Genomic DNA, 21,189 nt, shown 5'->3' with positions numbered 1-21,189 from the left:
TACTGACAAGAGAAGAAGCCCTGCTGCAATCCCAAGAAGATAGAGGGGTTCTCCTGATATTGTGGCTAACATAGCTAACATAGCAATATGTGACACTAATACAGTTCTAAAAGGCACATGACCCAGAACTTTTCGAACCACGGTCCGAATGGGAGAACACAACTCTATGGGAATGCCGCCAAAGCGGGTACTTACCATCCGACGTGGATCGCCGCAAGACGAGCCGGTGAAGATTGTTGACTCCGACGGTCTCCGGAGTCCTCGAGGGTAAGGCCGGGGACGTAAACGTCCATCTCGCTCTGAAACCCGGTATGGTGGCACAGGTACAGAGGAGACAGGCCAGGCGTGAGTGGCGTTTAGACTGCTAAGTGTAACAGATGGCCATAGTCCCACACCACTTGACGGTGGGGCACGCCAGGAACAGAGGAGCCCTAACGGAACTCATGTTCCCTTCCCTCGTCACAGCGGCTCGATGTGTCGTGACGCCAATGCAGAAGCTGTCGGACCTGGATCCGGAAGTTCTGGATCACCAAGGACTGCCAAAACTGTAGGAACAGTGCTGATGGCAGTGGTGATGTCGCTCTGCCCGAGCGTTGTCCAGCCTGGAGAAGGATGGCACCGATGTGCTGGATGGCGTCAGCGGCGGACGATCACGATGTCGGCGATGATGGGTGCCACGGTGCTCGGCCCGGTCTTTCCCCAGCGCCGAGATGGAAGCCCTCGTCGTCCTGGAAGGCGATCGATGACGAACTGTCAGCACGCCTGCTCTGCTCCTGACACAATGGAGTGTCTTAAGCTAATACGGGGCTTAAAAAAGAACACAAAGCGTGGAGCAATGTGAGGAGGCGAGGGTATTATGTGGCGGTGCTATGTCGGTATTGACGATATTGAAGGCAACCTAAGGGGCTTCGAGGATATCATCAAAATGGGTATGAAAAATCGTCGATGACTGGCCAGGAGAATGATGACAGTGACGGGCACTGACAGCAGTGGCATAGGTATCTTTGAAACGATGTGGAATCGAATAATCGAAAAACATTGCCGTTATTGAAAAAGATACCGGCATCGACTGAGTCGAAGTCGAATCAATAGGGCGTCAAGGACACCGAAGGAAAACGGAGGTGTCGAGGGCATCGATGCATGGAGGCGGGCATTTATGCCGTTTGTGGCATGGCCACGGGCATCAACTATAGGGCCACAGACGTTGACGGTATCGATTTGGACAGACTCAGATTTCCAAGTGTACATGGCATCGGTGCCCCAGACACGTGTGTCGGTGGCATCGATATGGACACGTATGGAATCGATGGCATGGATCTCCCAGTCGATGAATTCCATCCCGGCATCAACGCCAGTCCTGGAATCGGCATGGGCATCGATGCCAGCCATAAGGCTGGCATTGGCATCAACGCCCATCCACGGAATCGAGCCGGCATGGATACCCACCGATGGGACCCACCTGGGCATCGAATTTCACCGATGGGAGCAGCCTGGCATCGACTGCCCTCGATGGATGCATTCTAACATAGATGCCCATGGATGAAACACCTGGGCATCGGTGTCCATCGATGCAAAAGGACCTGGCACCGATGCCATCGACGGACGGCCATCCGGCACCAATGCCATCGACGGACAAGCCATCCGGCACCGATGTCCATCGATGGGGACCATCCGGCACCGATGTCCACCGATGGGGACCATCCGGCATCGATGCCCACCAACGAATCGATGTGGCACCGATGCCCACCGATGGAAAAGGGCTGGACATCGGTGGGGAGGATGGGGCATCGATGGCATCCCCAAAAGGGGGGGTGGCATCGATGAAGTGACCCTGGGATCGTTAAAAAGTGTCTCGGGCAGCGGTGGCGGCGACCCGAGTATGCATGGCAGTGACTAACAGCGTGTGCGTCAATGGCATGCATCCGGGTAGGGACGGCACCGAGGAAGCCCAAGGAAAAAAACAGTGCGTAGGAGGAAAAAGCCTGGTAGCACTGAAAAGCAAAAAACATGGATAAAGGCATCAGGGCACCGTGGGGGGAGGGGCACTGATGACATATAAAAGCCCAGGGCGGTTTAGGAGGGTCCCGGTGTAGCGATAGGGTATCGACTGCGTGAGGGTACCAGGGAACGAAGGACTTGAAGCTACAGAGGTCCTAAAGTTAAGGAAAAAATCCCTACCCCACTAGCATAAGCAAGTAGAGTGTCACAGAGATACTTGCAAGCTGTTTAAAGCTAACTGAAAAATGGGGGAAGGGAAGGCTTCAGTCAGTTAACAGCCTTAAGATAGTGACAGAAACCGACCGAAAAATAAGAATTAGTACTCACCGAGCGTCGTAAAAACGTACGCGGAGGGAGACCTGTGCAGGGAAAAGTGTTTTTTGAAGTGAAAAGTTAAGTGTTTCCATGAGGTAATTAGTTAAAAAATCCTCACAGAGCTCCAACCGCTATGCTGACTGCAGAGCGGAAAAAAGAAGACTGAGGGAGATACCTGTGGCTCACAGGGATAATTGCAGGCTGGGCATGCTCAGTGCACCCAGTGTGCTAGTGTCAGTCAAAGCTTGTTGAAACTTTGACAGAAAGTTTTCCGTACAGGGCTCCATCCTCGATGTCACCCATTTGTGAGGACTACCATCCTGCTTGTCCTGTGAGAAAAGAGAGGTCCTCAGGAGGAGATTTCCTGTGGTCATCTGGCGGAGAAGGCTCTGAAAATATTTCTTCATCAGATGAAAATTCAGAGCTGGTGTCTATAGGAATCTCGTGTGTATGATGAGGACGAGATGGTAAGATTGGAGAACAAGGCCTTGGGGGTCTGGGAACTCCAGATGGGCCTGGAATCGGTTCTATTGGAATCTTCTTATTGAGGATGTCCAGTAATGTGTCCAGCTTGGTAAAAACTGGATGTAATCCGGATATATCCTCCTTGGTCACCGGTGCTGGCATCGGAGATATCGGTGCGGGCACTGGTGTAGGTACCGGTGGTATCGGTAGATGGATTGGTGGAGGTACCTGTGGTATCGGTGGAGGTACTGGAGTAGGCATCGATGTCGGTTCCCGTGCCCTCGTCGCTGTCTGCGGCATCGATGGTGATGGCTCTATCGGTATCGGTGGAGTCATCGCATCACTTAGAGCCTGATGCACCGCTTGACGGATAAAGGCGTCAAGTTCCGCTCTCACAGCTGGTGATAACAGAGCAGCTGTGGAGGGAGGCGGTGTTGGCGATGCCAATACAACCTCAGAGCCCTGAGGAGGTATGGAGCCCGTCACCGATATCGGTGGGGATCGCCCTTCACTAGGCCTCGGAGCCTCTGTCCCCGTCCGGGGTTTCTTTGCTGGCGAGGCCGTGTCCTCCGATGGATTTTCGGTCACCGTTACCTGGCGTCTCCGATGCCGGTGGTGTTGCTTTTCCTTTTGTTTTTCGCTCCCCGAGGTTGATGCTTTTGACGACACTGAAGGGGACGGCGTTGAAGCATCTCCAGCCTCCGGACGTTTCTTCTTTAGGGTTAACTGACGTACGGAAGCGGATGGAGAAGAATGTGCTGAGGTCGAGGGCCTTGGAAGCAGTTGGATGTTGAACAATTGCTCCATCTTTTCGGCCCGAAGACGGCGACCTTTCGCTGTCATTTCCGCACATGATTTACATGTTTGGATATTGTGGTCTTTGCCGAGGCAAAGAACACATTCGAAGTGAGGGTTGGTAATCGACATAGTCCTCACGCAGTTTGGGCATTTTTTGAAGCCCGAGGCCATGGCGCCGGACAGCCGTCGACGGCGATAAGCCGAAAAATATCGTTCCCGGCCGGGAATCGACAACGGAAAAAAGTTATAGGAAGGGAAACCCTTGCGGACCGAGTAATTTTTTTCCGAAAAATACAAATTTTTTTACTAGGTGAAAATCACCTCAGGACTCCAATTTAGCCCCCGATGCTAACGGCTTCGCGGAAAAAAGAAGACTGAAGGGAGACCCCTGTGGCAGGGAATATCATAGCATGCTGGGCATGCTCAGTAGGCACTCCGGTGCCATTCAAAAGTTTCATAGAAACTTTTAAAGAAGTTTTCCGTACATAGGGCTCCATTACCGGTCACCCTATATGTGAGGACTAGCATCCTGCTTGTCCTGGGATAAAATCTAAAATAGCTCCCTGAACCAATTGCTCCATGAAGCAGTCATTTATTACATCCAGGGACTTTATATCTCTAGCAAACTTTGATGTTACATTTACCCAGTCAATATTGGGGTAATTAAAATCTCCCATTATTATTACACTGCCAAATTGGTTAGCTTCCCTGATTTCTCTTTGCATTTCCTATCACTATATTCTTACCCACCACACATGGGATTTCTACTCATATAGATTCTACTGAGCATTTAGTCTCTTGTATGATCTTTATCTTGTTGGACTCTATAATCTCCCGGACATGGAGTGCTACTCCCCCATGAAGTTGATCCTCCCTATCATTGCGATATAATTTGTACCCTGATATAGCACTATCCCATTGGTTATTCTCCTTCCACCAGGTCTCTGTGATGCCAATTATGTCAATCTCATCATTTACTGCTGTACACTAACTCTCCCCAATCTTACTTCTTAGACTTCTAGCATTGGCATACAGACATTTCAAAGTGTGTTTTTTGTTTGTATTAACAACCTGCTTTTCAGTTGTTAGGGATAATTTGGAAATCTTTAGCTCTTTGCACTGAGGGCACACCTACAATCTCTTAGCGGCAGGTAAAAAAAAAAAAAAATCATACAGGTGACACAATGCAAAAGACTAGAAAGCCCCCCTCTTGTTGCTGGACTGCTACCTTCATCTTAGTTTTATTGAATTCCTAGTGAAGCTTAGGATACTAAGGGAATTGGAATTAGAGTACTTTAAATTTACAAGTGAATTTACTAATTAATCAGCTACTGTCCTACAAGGGGTTGGATTAAACTTTCAATAACAGTTGGTACAGTAGTATGATTAAGATAAGAGCCTGATTGATTTTTTAATATGAAAGTGTCTCTTGCCTAAAAATCAAGGGTTGATGGTGTGGGAAAGACAGACACTAGAATTATCCGTCTCTGGCTTGCTTATTACGTCAGACACACAAATTCTAAAGAATATATCCCACTATTTCACCTTTCTCCAAACTTTTATAAGTCCAAAGATTTCCCAAAGCTATACTTAACCAATCCTCTTTAACCACCATTAAATTGATCTTCAGTCAAAGAATTGAAGGGATTGAGATTCACACGCCCGCTTCTGGTCCTCTTCTGCTGCAAAGGGTGTGGGGCCTCTGGAAGCGGGGGCTGTGGAATTCAATCCCTGGATCACTTGCAGTGATCTCTCCCGGGGGATGCAGGGAGCAGTATGCAGATGAGCCTTCCAGTCCTCTTCTACATGGGTAATCCCTAGCTATAGGCTGTCCCCGAACAAGACAGACAGACTAACAGGCCCCTAACCACCTTTCAACGGGCACAACACCACAGGTGCCATTAGTAATAAGGAGACAGCCTGAATCTGAACCTAAACAAAGGGCCCTAGGCAGGAAGAGTTGGGTTCTACAGCTGAAAGATTCTGAAGGACAGACTGGCCGAAACTGCTATTGCGTCACCCATCCTCATCTAGACCGTAATGAGTGGCGAAAGTATGGAGAGAACTCTACATCACAGCCTTGCAGATCTCATCAATGGGGACTGCACGCAAGTGGGCCACTGAAGTCGCCATGGCTCTGACTGAACGAGCCTTGATGTGGCCCCTGCAGTCTTGCCTGAGTGTAGCAGGAGAAGCAATCTGCCAACCAGCTGGACAGTCTGCTTAGTAACAGCAACTCCCAATCTATTCCTGTCAAAATAGATGAAGTGTTGCTTGGATTGCCTGTGTCCTGCTGTCCACTCCAGGTAGAAGGCTAAGGCCCTCTTGCAAACCAAGCTGTGCAGAGCCCATACGCCCTGATGTGTATGCTTGGGAAAAAAAGGTGGGCAGGACGATTGACTGGTTAAGATGGAAATTTGTTACCATCTTAGGCAGGAACTTAGGGTGCTTGTGCAGGACCACTCTATAGTGAAAGAACTTTGTGTAAAGTGGATATGACAGCAGGGCCTGAAGTTCGCTGACCCTGCATGCAGAGGTGACTGCTACCAAGACCTTCCAGATCAGGTACTTTAGGTCACAGGTGTGCAAAGGTTCTAAAGGAGTCTTCATGAGCTGGGCCAAGACCACACTGAGGTCATAGAACACAGCAGGGGGCCTTAGATGAGGCCCCGCATAAAGCACCCCATGATAGGTTGAACCGAGATGGGCAAGCCATCCACCCCTTGGTGGTAGGCCCTATTAGCACAGAGATGTACCCTGACGGAGCTGGTCTTTAGAAGGTGCAAGAGGTAATCAAGTAGCTTCGGTGTGGAGCAAGAGAACAGATTCAAGCTGTATTGTTCACACCAAATGGAGAATCTCCTTCAGTTTAGGCCATAAGACTTCCTAGGGGAAGGCTTTCTGGATGCCACCAGGACCCGAGAAACATCATCCGAGAGGTCCAGAGGCTGTATAATTACCCTCTCAATATCCATGCCATTAGGGACAAGGCCTGGAGGTTGCGATGGTGGAGCCTGCCCTGATCCTGCTTGATGAGGTCTGGGGAGGTCCCCAGATTGATCGGCTCCCGAAGGGAGCATTCTTACAGGAGAGGGAACCAGATCTGCCGAGCCAACAGGGAGCAATGAGAATCATGGTGCCCTGGTCCTGTTGAACTTCAGGAGAGTCTTCAACACCAACGGAAGTGGAGGGTACGCATACAGGAAGCCCCGACTCCCATGGTGGGTGAAGGCATCCAGTGCTGGTCTGCTGTTTTCCTGGAACAAAAAGCAGAAGTGAGATACCTTCCTGTTGCAGGGGGAAGAAAAGAGATCCACTGTCCAGGGTTGCCCACTGATGGAAGAGCAAATCCACAACCTCCAGCTTCAGGGACCATTCGTGGGGGCGGAAGGAACAGCTCAAGTCGTCCGCCAACACATTCTCTGACCTGGCAGGTACATGGCTCAAAGCCAAATACCCTGGGTGGGAAGCGCCCACGATCAGATTTGGACTGCCTTCTGGCAGAGGAGGAAGGACTTCATGCTTGTTGAGGTTCTACATTGCCACCTGGTTGTAGGTCTGGAAGAGGACTGCCTTGTTGGCAAGGCGATCTCGAAATGCATAAAGAGCGTATCAGATTGCCAGGATCTCCAGGAAGTTTATCTAACACTGTGCTTCCTGAGCAGACTAGTGACCCTGGGTGCAGATGCCATCCACATGGTACCCCAACCCAGGAGGGAGGCATCAGAGGTGAGCTCAATTTGAGCAGTGGAGGTTTGGAAGGGCACCCCTATCACCAATTCCCTGTACATACCTGGATCAGTCCAGACAGTGGGTTATGTCCCCAATCCAGCAGATGGAGTCAGCACAAGCTTTGAGGGGGCATATCCATATATACTACTACCCCCTCTGCAGGAGTTCAGTATCTTCTGACTCCAGCAGATGCGAGTAGGGGAATCAGGCTTCCCCTCCTTTTCCTTTTTCTTCACTTTCTTGCTTGATTATGGCTTGTTGTTGTCTTTTTCTGTGGATCAAGTTTGGATCAAGTTTGTATTAAGTTTAAAAAAAAAAAAAAAAAAAAAAAAGGCAGAGTTCTTTCAACTTCTGGGGAGTGGCTTATCTTCCTTGTCTCTTCTCTGCGGCCTTGCTGTTTATTTCTCGTTGCAGCCAGGGGTAAGTTTGTTTTTCCTTTGTAGTTTTTTCCTTCACAGCTCAGCCCCCGGTGCCCGCGAAAGCCGGTGGAGCCGGCCTCTTCGCTCTTTACTCCCTCACCCGCGGCCATTTTACAGCTCCTCATGGGCTGCTGAGCCATTTAGGGAAGTTTGTCTGGGGCGGGTCGTGTGGCCGGGAAGGCCCCCCCGCGGCACCCTCCTCTATTTTCGGACAGCAGGCAGTGCGGGCCACCCGGGCCCCCCCCACAGCAGCGCTTTTGTGCACGTGGCCCCCCCCGTGGCTTTTTCTTTTCTCCTACAGCGATCCCGATGCTGCGGCCGTCCCGCTGTGCGGCCTGCGGAGACCCGGGTCCCGGATTTCCCGGGAGGGCATCTGTGCACGATGCCTTCCCGGGGGGGAAGGTACCTCACAGTCCCTGACTGATTTCTCTTTTTTGCCCGGGCGGCGCAGGCCGGCCACTCCGCCATTTTTGGCGGGAACGGCGGCCATTTTACATTCTGAGCGTCCTGAGGCGCAGGCCACGAGGGGGAACGGATCCCTGGAGGCCACGAGGGAGAACGGATCCCTGGAGGACTCTACCAGCGGGGATGTTCCCCTGATTTTGGTGCAGGAACCAAGCACCCAGAGCCAGGGAGCAGGAACCACGCCGCCCCCGAAGCGCACCCGAGCAGGCCGGGGTTCTCTCCGGAGTTTATCCTGCTCATGCATACCGCTTATCTGCAGGGGCTGGAAGCACCTGTGGGACCCCCCCCTCCTAAGATCCCTCGGATGTCGCCCTCGACGCCGGCCCCCCCCGACCCTCCGGGAGTGGGGGCCTCCCGCCTTCCTACCCGGGTCCGATCCACGCCCGCGGCAGTGGGGGCGGTGCCAGACCCAGCGGGACATGGACTTGACCTCCCGGACGGGGGACAAGGGGACGGCACGCAGGAGGAGGATGATCCGCGTACCCTACGCCTCTTCCAGAGGGAAGAGCTGGACGACCTCATCCCGCAGATCATCCAAGAATTAGATTTGGACCCGCCACCAGACCCGCCTGCCCCAGTAGCTCCCGCTGTCGTCACTTCTTCAAGGAAGGGAGATCCTGTCCTGGCGGCACTCCGGCCGAGGGCTCGGGCTTTTCCCATTCATGACTCGTTTTTACAACTTCTCACCAGGGAATGGGACACCCTGGAGGCCTCCCTGAAGAGCAGCCTGGTTATGGAAAAGCTGTACCCGCTCCCCGAAGATTTCTGGACCTCATCAAGGTCCCAAAGGTGGACTCCGCAGTGTCGGCGGTCATGAAGAGGACGACTATCCCAGTGACGGGAGGTGCGGCGTTGCGGGACACACAGGATCGTAAGTTGGAAGTTTTCCTTAAGCGGGTTTTCGAGGTCTCACTCCTCACGTCTCAGAACCTGCCGTCCGATGAGGCTGCCCAGGCAGATCGGCTAGAAGCCGCAGTGGCGTATGGGGCGGACTCCTCGTACGACCTTTTTCGGGTCCTCACAAGATCCATGGTTTCGGTAGTGGCAGCACGACGACTACTGTGGCTACGCAATTGGGCGGCTGATACGTCCTCTAAGTCGAGTCTGGGCTCTCTTCCCTTCAGGGGCAAGTTCCTCTTCGGGGAGGATTTGGACCAGATCATCAAGTCCCTGGGGGAGAACGCTGTTCATCGGCTGCCGGAGGATAGGTTTCGACCATCCAGAGCATTTTCTTCTTCTCGGACCAGAGCCAGAGTGCAACGGCGCTACAGGGGATACAGACAGGCGGGCTGCCGGTCATCCGCCCCCAGGTCTCAGCCCTGGTCGCGCTCCTTTCGCGGGCGTCGGCCCACACGCACTACTCTCGGAACCGGGAACCCCTATACCAAGTCTTCACAATGATGCCAGTCTCGCCCACTCCCCTGTCCCCAGGATTGGGGACCGACTAACGTATTTCTACGCGGAGTGGGCACGGATCACCTCGGACCAGTGGGTCCTGGATACCATAAAACACAGCTACGCATTGGAATTTGTCCGCCCCCCGCAGGGAAGGTTCATCTTTTCCCCCTGTGGCTCGGACCTCAAGAGAGGAGCGGTGCAGCTGACTCTGGCCAGACTCCGGGAGATAGGCGCTATTGCGCCCGTGCCCTTTGGAGAGGTGGGCTCGGGCCACTATTCCATCCATTTCGTCGTACCAAAGAAGGACAGTTCCTTCCGGCCTATCCTAGACCTCAAGGAAGTCAACAAATCCCTTCAAGTCGTTCGGTTCCGCATGGAAACGCTCCGGTCAGTGATTGCGGCAGTGCATCGGGGGGAGTTCCTCTTCTCCCTGGACTTAACGGAGGCCTACCTGCACATTCCCATCCGCCCGGACCACCACAGTTTCCTTCGTTTCAAAATTCTGGACCAGCATTTTCAGTTCATGGCTCTCCCGTTCGGATTGGCGCCGGCGCCGTGCACCTTCACCAAGATCATGGTAGTCGTGGCGGCAGCTCTCCGGAAGGAGGGCATCCTGGTTCATCCTTATCTGGACGATTGGCTCCTCCGGGCGAAGTCATTCGATCATGGACGCTCAGCGGTGACTCGAGTAGTACGGTTTCTACATTCCCTGGGATGGGTAGTGAACTTCTCCAAGAGCTCCCTCATGCCCTCGTAACGCTTGGGTTTTTTTGGGGGCGACCTTCGACACCCTACTGGGCAAAGTTTTTCTGCGCCAGGACAAAGCTCAATCCTTGCGGGATCACACACGACGGTTCTCTGCGTTACCAGAGCCCACCTCCTGGGACTACCTGCAACTCCTGGGAGTGATGGGGTCCACCATCGACCTTGTACCTTGGGCTTTCGCGCACATCAGGACCTTACAGTGGGCGCTCCTCTCCCGTTGGAAACCAGTATCGCAGGACTACCAGATGATTCTCCCGCTCCCGCAGAATGCCAGGGACAGTCTGGGCTGGTGGTTGGATCCGCCGAACCTGGCCCGTGGCGTGTCCCTCGATCTGCCAAATTGGGTGGTGGTGACCACCGATGCCAGTCTAGCAGGCTGGGGTGCAGTCTGCGCTCGAAGCGCCACGCAGGGGACGTGGTCCACGGTGGAGGCGAAGTGGTCAATCAACCGTCTGGAAACCAGAGCGGTCCGGCTAGCTCTGCGACATTTCCTCCCGCTTCTTCGGAACCGGGAAGTCAGAATCCTATCGGACAACGCTACCACCATAGCCTACATCAACCGACAAGGAGGCACGCGCAGCCCGCAGGTCGCGCTCGAGGCGGCGCTGCTGATGCAATGGGTGGAGCGTCATCTCGTCCGGCTAGCGGCCTCGCACATCGCCGGTGTGGACAACGTCCAGGCGGACTTCCTCAGTCGTCAACTGCTGGACCCCGGAGAGTGGTCTCTCTCCGACAAAGCGATGCAACTTCTCGTCCATCGGTGGGGGGCCCCCCACTTGGATCTGATGGCGTCCGCTCTCAACGCCAAGGCTCCACGCTTCTTCAGTCGCCGGAGAGAGCGCGGCGTGGAGGGAGTGGATGCCCTGGTCCTCCCGTGGCCGCCACATCTTCTGCTCTACGCTTTTCCACCATGGCCCCTGGTGGGCAGGATGCTCCGCAGAATAGAAAGCCATCAGGGGACCGTGGTTTTCGTCGCCCCAGAATGGCCCAGGCGACCCTGGTTTGCGGACCTGCTACAGCTGGTGATCGACGGGCCAATCAGGCTGGGGCACCTCCCCCAGCTCCTACATCAGGGCCCGGTATTTTTCGAGCAGGCAGAACTCTTCTGTCTTGCGGCCTGGCTTTTGTGAGGCGCCGCCTCCGGCGTCGGGGCTACCCGGAGGCAGTAGTATCCATGCTATTGCGGGCACGAAAGACATCGACGACGTCGGCGGCCTATGTTAGAGTCTGGAAGGTGTTCGAGCTGTGGTGTACCAGCCAGGCCACGAGACCCGCTAAGGGTTCTGTACCTCAGATCCTTCAGTTTCTACAGGCGGGGGTGGAAAAAGGGCTCGCCTATAATTCACTACGGGTTCAGGTGGCCGCCCTTGGTTCGCTGTTGAGCGATGGGGGCTCTCTTCTACAGTATCCTGACATTGCTCGTTTTCTCAAGGGTGTCAAGCATATGCGTCCTCAGTTACGGGACCCTTGTCCCTCCTGGAGTCTTAACCTTGTGCTTCGCTCCCTGTCGGGACCACCGTTCGAGCTGCTGCGCAGCGCAAGGATAAAGAACATAAGAACATAAGAAATTGCCATGCTGGGTCAGACCAAGGGTCCATCAAGCCCAGCATCCTGTTTCCAACAGAGGCCAAACCAGGCCACAAGAACCTGGCAATTACCCAAACACCTAGAAGATCCCATGCTACTGATGCAATTAATAGCAGTGACTATTCCCTAAGTAAACTTGATTAATAGCAGTTAATGGACTTCTCTTCCAAGAACTTATCCAAACCTTTTTTGAACCCAGCTACACTAACTGCACTAACCACATCCTCTGGCAACAAATTCCAGAGATTTATGGTGCGTTGAGTGAAAAAGAATTTTCTCCGATTAGTCTTAAATGTGCTACTTGCTAACTTCATGGAATGCCCCCTAGTCCTTCTATTATTCGAAAGTGTAAATAACCGAGTCACATCTACTCATTCAAGACCTCTCATGATCTTAAAGACCTCTATGATATCCCCCCTCAGCCGTCTCTTCTCCAAGCTGAACAGCCCTAACCTCTTCAGCCTTTCCTCATAGGGGAGCTGTTCCATCCCCTTTATCATTTTGGTTGCCCTTCTCTGTACCTTCTCCATTGCAACTATATCTTTTTTGAGATACGGCGACCAGAATTGTACACAGTATTCAAGGTGTGGTCTCAAGACTGTATTTCTTGTGGCCATCTGTTCTGCTCGACGCATCTCGGAGCTGCAGGCTCTGTCGTGTAGAGAGCCCTATCTCCGTTTCTCCGACTCTGGAGTTTCGCTTCGCACCGTTCCCTCCTTCCTTCCGAAGGTGGTTTCTGCATTCCATGTGAACCAGACGGTGGAGTTGCCGTCCTTCTCTTCCTCAGAGTCGAAGTCTCTCCGTCTCTTGAATGTCAAGCGCACTCTGCGCCTCTATCTGGAGGCTACAAATGGTTCCGGACCTCTGACCATCTCTTCGTACTCTGGGCCGGTCCTAAGAAGGGGTCTCAGGCCTCGAAGACTACCATTGCCAGATGGCTGAAGGCCGGCATTGCTGCTTCCTACATTGGGGCGGGTCGGACTCCCCCACCCGGAATCGTAGCGCATTCTACACGTTCTCAGGCGGCTTTCTGGGCGGAGGTTCGCTCGGTATCCTCGCAGGAAATTTGTAGGGCAGCCACCTGGAAATCATTACACACGTTCTCGAGGCACTATCGTCTGCACCTCGCCTCTTCGGTCTTTGGACACTTTGGCGAGCAGGTTCTCCGAGCAGGCCTCGCAGGACCCCACCCGGTTTAGGGAAGCTTGGGTACATCCCACTGTCTGGACTGATCCAGGTACATACAGGGAAAAGAAAATTATTACTTACCTGCTAATTTTCGTTCCTGTAGTACCATGGATCAGTCCAGACGCCCACCGCGTTTGGGTTCTTGATCCTGCTCAGCTCTGCGCTACTTCTTGCTCGCAGTGTTCTGTGTCTTCACAGTCGTTTCTTTTTGCTGTTTTTCACAGCTCCCTACAAGTTGGTAGGATGTTTGCAGTTACTTGTTGCGGTTACAATTGTTTTCATTATCTGTTTCCACAAACTTGATCCTTCGGGGGTTTCTACTCTGGCTTTGATATACTCGATACTGAACTCCTGCAGAGGGGGTAGTAGTATATATGGATACGCCCCCTCAAAGCTTGTGCTGACTCCATCTGCTGGATTGGGGACATAACCCACTGTCTGGACTGATCCATGGTACTACAGGAACGAAAATTAGCAGGTAAGTAATAATTTTCTTATTAGATGGATTCTCCCACCACGCCAAAGAGTTCCGAAGTGGGGGAGTAATGCAGATGTGCACCCGAAGGTCCTGGGTGGACTGGTGCCACTGTGACTGCAGGGTCCACTGCGCCCTGCGCATGTGCAGTTGAGAGAAGGGAGTAACATGGACAGTCACAGCCATGTGTCTGAACAGTCGCAGCATGCAGTACACAGACTTTGCGACTCAGATCTCTCCTGCCAGGGACTCTAAGGTGAGCACTAGATCCCGGGCAGAAATGCCCTGGCTTGAGTCATGTTGAACCTGGCACCAATGAAGTTCAGCTGAGTCGATGGGACCAGAAAACCCAGGGTCTCCAACACCTGAATGGTGGCGTGCAGGGCCCCCCCTTTCTCCATGGCGCTTTTGATAAGCCAGTCTTCCAGGTAGGGAAAAACTTGCATCCGCAGTCTCCATAGGTAGGCCCCTACCACAGCTAGATACTTGGTGAAGACTCAGAGCACAGATGCCAGGCCGAATGGTAGCACCCGATATTGGAAGTGTTCTTTGCCCACCACAAACCGGAGGATCTGGGAAATCCCCATGTGAGTGTAGGTGTCTTTTAGGTTGAGGGAGCAAAGCCATTCCCCTCTCCGCAGGAGAGGAATCAGGGTGCCCAGTGAGACCATCTTAAAAGGTACCCGTTTTAGAAATTTGTTCAAGGCCTTCAAGAAATATCTGGAGTGGAAGCCGCTCCCTCGTTGCCTTAGCGGAATGGGTTCGACTGCCCTGGCCGTTACAAGGGTGGATAGCTCCTCCAAGATTATTTCCTGATTTGCAGAAGGGCCCCAGGAGGGGCACAGGGGAGAGGCTGGAGGGACACCCTGAAGGTTTAACTGTATCCCCGAGGAATAATTGATAGGACCCACTGGTCTGTGGTAACGGTTGGCCAATGGTCCGCAAAGAACTGCAGCCGGCCTTCAACTGGAGGGTCCGCCGTTGAGAGTACGGGAGGGTGGCCTATGCTCCTTCTCGGCCAGTCAAAACCCCACAGTGGGGCTTTGCTGGGGCGCCAGCTGAATCCTAAGGGCCCGTCCGCTGAGACCTCTGGTAGACAGTACATCTGGATGGTAAAAAGGGTGCCATGGTCCTAGCCACGAGGGCTTCTTGCTGGTGGACTGTGGATCAGAGGTGCTGGATGTCTCATGATGATCCTTCAGCTAGACCACAGCATCCTTAATCTTATCCCCGATACAGGGTAAGTTTGAAATCCTCTCCTGCACCTCTGAGCAGAGGCAAGGAGCCAAGCCATTTGGAGGGCATCAGTGCCTGCTGTGGTCACTCTTGCTGCAGTTTCAAATACATTATAGGTGGACCAGACTTCATGTTTGTTGCACTCCAAGCACTGCTGGACCACCGTCATAAAGTCCTCCTGTAGCAGCTGAGGCAGGCGCTCAACGGGTTCCTGGACCTCCATCCAGAGGTTCTTGGAATAGTGTCATATACAACTGGTAACAGGCAATATGGGCAGCCAGCATTGAGCCCTGGAAGACTTTCCTGCCCAGGGCATCCATTGTCCTGTGTTCCCGATCCGGGGGAGCAGAGGCATAGGTACGAGAATGTTTTGCGCCTTCTTGAGGGCGGACTCCACCACAACGAACAGGTGAGTGAGTTGACACCACTCAAATCCCAGGGTAGGTTGAACCAGGTACCCTGCATCAGTCTTCCTGTTCACAGGGGGCACTGAAATGGAATGCTCAAAGAGCTGGACAAACAAATCCTTGAATATGTCATGGACTGAGACAGCCACCACCTCCTTTTAGGTGTACTGGAGGACGGCACCATTGGGGATCGACCGCAGGGAACGCAGAAATTTAACGTGTCGCCCTCTAACTAAGGTTGGGAGGAGATGAGGGACCCGGTTTGGGAAAAAAAACCCGAAAAAAAACCCTTGAACGTGGTAGATTTCCAGAGAAAACAGCGCGAGCTTCACATCTGCAAGATGATGGCGCTGCGGAAGAGACTGAAGAGGGACCCCATGTGGATGCGTGGTTAGTGACATGCTGGGCATGCTTAGTGTGCCAAAGTTTCTAGAAATGTTTGTCAAAGTTTTCCATGCTGGGCTCCATCTGATGACGACACCCATGTGTGTGAGGACTACCATCCTGCTTGTCCTAGGAGAAATTGCAGCTCCACCAGAAGCCAGTACATATACAGAGTTAGTACAGCTAGAAGATGCCACTGTAGATTTACAGCAGGGACCCTCTGCTCTTCCACTGGGCTGTGAACATTGCTTCTTGACTGGTCCTTTCATCAAGGGCTGCACACAGGCCTGGCTTTCACAATACTGTAAATATCAAATGAGATGTATTTGTATTTATAAATTGTATTAATACATTTGCAGACACTGGATTTAAGAACAAGATTAACTGGCATAGCTTTGTTACTCTGAAAACCACACCTGTTTCCAGCCCTCAAGGACTGGAGTGGAGAACACCTGTTCTAGATTATTCTTAAATCTTCTGTCCTCATAAAATCTAGTTTTAGAGCAAAACATTTATATACTTTATTTTATAATTTGATGTACCTTACAAAGTAATAATTTATCATTCTACTTTGGATATTTTTGTTATTTTTCAAAAAATGATAAGCTAGAACACACTGATATTCTAAAAATATTTAGTTTTTAAATTTTTCATTGTTTCTTTTCAAGACTATTTGGAAATGGTGGAAAACATCCAGAAAACACTCTGAAAAATTACCAACAAATTAGAAACACTGAAAATGGCCTTATATATGCAAAATATTGGGAAAAAAATATTTCTTCTATCAGGTAAGAAAGCAAATGTTGCTTACCTGATGTAACAGGTGTTCTCACAGGACAGCAGGATGTTAGTCCTCACAAATGGGTGACATCGAGGATGGAGCCCAACCACGGAAAACTTCTGTCAAAGTTTCAGGAACTTTGACTGGCCCCTACTGGGCATGCCCAGCATGGCACTAACCCTGCAGCCAGCAGGGGTCTCCCTTCAGTCTTGTTTCAAAGCTACAGGCAGTGCCGAAAAATAAAAGAAAAACGAACCCAACACCGCGGGGTGGCGGGCGGGTTTCGTGAGGACTAACATCCTGCTGTCCTGTGAGAACACCTGTTACATCAGGTAAGCAACATTTGCTTTCTCACAGGACAAGCAGGATGGTTGTCCTCACAAATGGGTGAGTACCGAGCTGAGGATGTCCTGACTTACACCAAATGTACCCAACGGCGTTCAACAGGCACAACAAGTGGGGTGGAATTTGGGGAAGGGCATCCGCACCCTACCGGGAAGGTGGAAGGGTGTTGGTACATCATGTTGGAAAAAGGTTACGCAAGACAGATTGGCCGAAGATGGAATCCTGTCTTCCAGCTTTGTCCAAACAATAGTGGGCTGCAAATGTATGGAGTGAACTCCAGGTGGCAGCCTTGCAGATGTCAGGAAGCGGCACCGATCGAAGGTGTACTACTGAAGTCGCCATGGCCCTTACAGAGTGTGCTTTGACACGGTCTTGGAAAGGAATGCCAGCTTGCTGATAGCAAAAGGAAATGCAGTCCGCCAACCAGGAGGAAAGAGCCTGCTTACCCACAGGTTGTCCCAACTTGTTAGGATGGAAAGAGACGAATAATTGAGTGCTCTTCCTGTGAGAAACTGTACGGTCTAGATAAAAAGCTAGAGCTCGTTTACAGTCTAGGGTATGCAGAGTCTGTTCCCCGGAGTTGGAGTGGGGCCTGGGAAAAAAGATAGGTAGTATGATGGATTGATTGATGTGAAACTCCGAAACTACCTTAGGTAAAAATTTAGGGTGAGTGCGGAGCACCGCCCGGTCCTGCAGGAGTTTAGTGTAAGGCGGATAGGTGACTAGGGCCTTTAAATTCACTAACCCTGCAAGCGGAAGTGATAGCCAAAAGGAATAACACTTTCCATGTGAGATATTTTAGGTCACAGGAGTGGAGAGGTTCGAAAGGTGGCTTCATAAGGCGACCAAGAACCAGATTAAGGTCCCAAGATGGGGCCGGAGGACATAAAGGTGGCTTCAAATGGAGCAAGCCTTTAAGAAAGCGTGTTACCAGGGGTTGTACTGATATAGGAACACCCCCTATACCTGTATGGAAGGCGGCTACCGCACTGACATGCATTCTTATGGAAGAGGTCTTTAGGCCTGATTCCGATAGATGCCATAGTCCAAGAATCTAGAGATTGGACAGGAAAGGGGATCAAGGGCCTGAGAAGTGCACCATGATGTGTACCTTTTCCATTTGAAGGAGTACGATTTTCTTGTGGAAGGCTTTCGTGAAGCTATCAGGACACGAGAAACTGAATCTGAAAGGTTAAATGGCTGAAGGACTAACCTTTCAACATCCATGCCGTCAGGGACAAGGCTTGGAGGCTGGGATGGAGGAGGCATCCGTCGTTTTGAGTAAGCAGATGCGGGTCCTTTCCCAGAGGAATGTGCCTGCGGATGGAGAGATCCTGGAGTATGGGAAACCACACTTGGCGGGGCCAGTGCGGTGCTATCAGGATCATAGTTCCCTTGTCCCGACGCAGCTTCACGAGAGTCTTTAACACAAGAGGAAGTGGAGGGAATGCATAGAACAGACCGGTTGTCCACTTGAGGGAGAATGCATCTCTCGGGTGAGAGTGCTGGCTCCGAATGAGAGCGCAATAATTGTCCACTTTGTGGTTCTGAGGGGACGCAAAGAGGTCTATGTGGGGAGAACCCCACTTGTGAAACAGAGAGGTCGCTACCAGAGGATTGAGTGACCACTCGTGCGGTTGGAAGACACGGCTCAGCTGGTCTGCCAATACATTGTCTACTCCCTGCAGGTAGGTGGCCCTGAGGTACATGGAGTGGGAGAGGGCTTCTGCCCAAATCTGCGCAGCTTCCTGACACAAAAGGAAGGAGCCTGTGCCTCCCTGCTTGTTTATGTACCACATGGCCACCTGATTGTCTGTCTGAATTAAGATTGCATGGTTTGACAGGCAAGTTTGAAAAGTCCTGAGAGCATAGCGAATGACTCGCAGCTCCAGGAAATTGATCTGGTGTTTGGCTTCCTCTAGTGACCAGAGTCCTTGAGTTTGTAGGTTGTTTACATGGGCTCCCCAACCGATGTTGGAAGCGTCGGTGGTGAGAATTATTTGAGGATCTGGTGGGTGAAAAGGCAAGCCCTGTAGGAGGTTGCACTGATTCGCCCACCAGGCAAGAGATAGACGGAGCATGTTTGTGATGCGAACAATGGAGGACAGAGGCTGAACAGCTTGTGTCCATTGCTGTCTCAGAGTCCATTGTGTGACTCTCATGGCCAGGCGAGCCATGGGAGTCACATGAACTGAGGAAGCCATGTGTCCCAGTAGAACAAGGAATTGGCGAGCTGTTGCTGTGTGTTGAGACTGCAGCTGGCAAGCTAGGGACACAAGGGCTTGAGCTCGTTGATGAAGAAGGAAGGCTTTTGCCTGTAAGGTGTCCAAGTCTGCCCCAATGAAGGATAAGATTTGAGATGGGACTAAGTAGGATTTCTCGTAATTGACAAGAAACCCTAGAGATAGCAAAGTTTGAATGGTTAGGGTCAGGGAGGACCGAGCAATCTGCTGGGTTGGAGCCCTGACTAACTAATCGTCCAGGTAGGGGTAGACGTGGACACCTTCCTTCCTGAGGAACGCTGCAACCACCACGAGGCATTTGGTGAAGACTCATGGCGCGGAAGCCAGGCCGAAAGGTAGCACTCGATATTGGTAGCGATTTTGGCCTACTAGAAAACGCAGGTATTTGCGATGAGATTGCGTGATTGCAATATGGGTATATGCGTCTTTGAGGTCTAGAGAGCAGAGCCAATCCCCTCTCTGCAGCAGAGGAAGAAGCGAGCCTAGGGTTACCATCTTGAATTTCTCCTTGCAAAGGTACTTGTTGAGGGCCCGGAGGTCGAGGATCGGACGAAGTCCCCCTGACTTTTTTGGGATCAGGAAGTACCTGGAGTAGAACCCCAGTCCTTGTTGTAAGGGAGGAACGGGTTCTATAGCGTGTGACTGTAGGAGAAGAGAAACTTCCTGTTCTAAAAGAACAGAATGATCTGTGTGACTCCACGCCTGTAGAGGTGGGGAGTCGGAAGGAAGAGTCAGGAAGTTGAGATGGTAACCCCGTGCAATTATTGCTAACACCCACTGATCGGTGGTGATGTAATGCCACCTTTCCAGAAAGTGGCACAAACGACCTCCCACTGGAATGGCTGGAAGAGGGGTTTGGCAAGTGCTCTCCAGGCAAAAGTCAAAAACCAGCAGCAGGGCCAGGTTGTGGAGCTGCTGCAGGCTTTGGTTTACGAGTCTGGCGAGGTTGAGTCTTATGATAAGATCTCGCTGGCCTAGCCTTAGCTGATGGGGGATAATACTTTCGTTGCCTGAAGAGACTTTTTGGAGTCTTTCCTAGATGGCTGTTTAGGAGGCAAGTCAGGAGGGATAGATGAGAGCTGTCTTAGTGTCTCATGATGATCCTTTAGTTCAGCAACGATTTGCTGAATCTGCTCACCAAACAGATTATCCCCTAGACAGGGTAAGTCAGAAAGTCTGTCTTGAACCTCTGGTCGTAGGTCAGAGGACTTAAGCCAAGCCCAGCGTCTGGCGGAGATGGCTGTAGCAGAAAGTCTAGTGGAAGCATCAAAGACGTCATAAGCGGTTCTTATTTCGTGCTTCCCAGCTTCAAATCCCTTATTTAGGAGGGACTGGAGCTGCGGCTGGAACTGTTCTGGTAAAGCATCTGAGTACTCCTGCATCTGCTTTAGAATGACCCTATTGTATTGAGTCATATATAGCTGATAAGAAGCTATTCTAGAAATCAGCATAGCTCCTTGGTACACTTTCCGTCCTATACTATCGAGGAATTTATTTTCCTTGGTAGGAGGTATGGAAGAATGTGGCTTTAAGCGTTTAGCTTTCTTTTGGGCTGATTCTACCACAACAGAGTGATGATCTAATTGTGGTTTTTGAAAGCCTGGTGCTGACTGTACAAGATAGGTAGAGTCAGCTTTCTTGTTTACTGGAGGGACAGATTCAGGAGATTCCCAATTCTTTTTCAAAAGGTCTAGAAAAACCTGATGAATGGGAATAGAGGTTAAGATTTTTGGGGCATCCAGGAATTGGAGCAATTCCATCATCTGGTGCCTGTCATCTTGTTCAGATTGAAGTTGAAAAGGGACTAATTCTGACATTTCCTTCACGAAGTTTATGAAAGAGAGGTCCTCAGGGGGAGAACGCTTTCTACTCTCTGTTGGAGAGAGTGGTGAAGGCAAATCATCGGTGTCAGTAGAGGTATCATCACCCCAAGTGTCATAAGGATCACGAGGAGGCTGAATACCTGAAGGCCCCGGTTGAGGCTCCGAAAGCCCGGAGGGAATCACCGGGGGTATCGAGGAAACCCTCGATGGAATTGATGCCGGTGCCGGCATCGAAGGAATCGGTGTCGGCATCGGTATTCTCGGTGGAGCTGATGTGCGTATCGCCCCCGAGGAATGTATCGGTGGCGAGGGATGACAAGGCATCGATGGAACTACCCCCGAAGGGGGAATCTGATATGGTGTTT

This window comes from Rhinatrema bivittatum, chromosome 2 (genome assembly GCF_901001135.1).
Source record: "Rhinatrema bivittatum chromosome 2, aRhiBiv1.1, whole genome shotgun sequence".
Taxonomy (NCBI): domain Eukaryota; kingdom Metazoa; phylum Chordata; class Amphibia; order Gymnophiona; family Rhinatrematidae; genus Rhinatrema; species Rhinatrema bivittatum.
The sequence above is the reverse complement of the archived record's forward strand: the minus strand, read 5'-3'. Positions refer to the sequence as shown.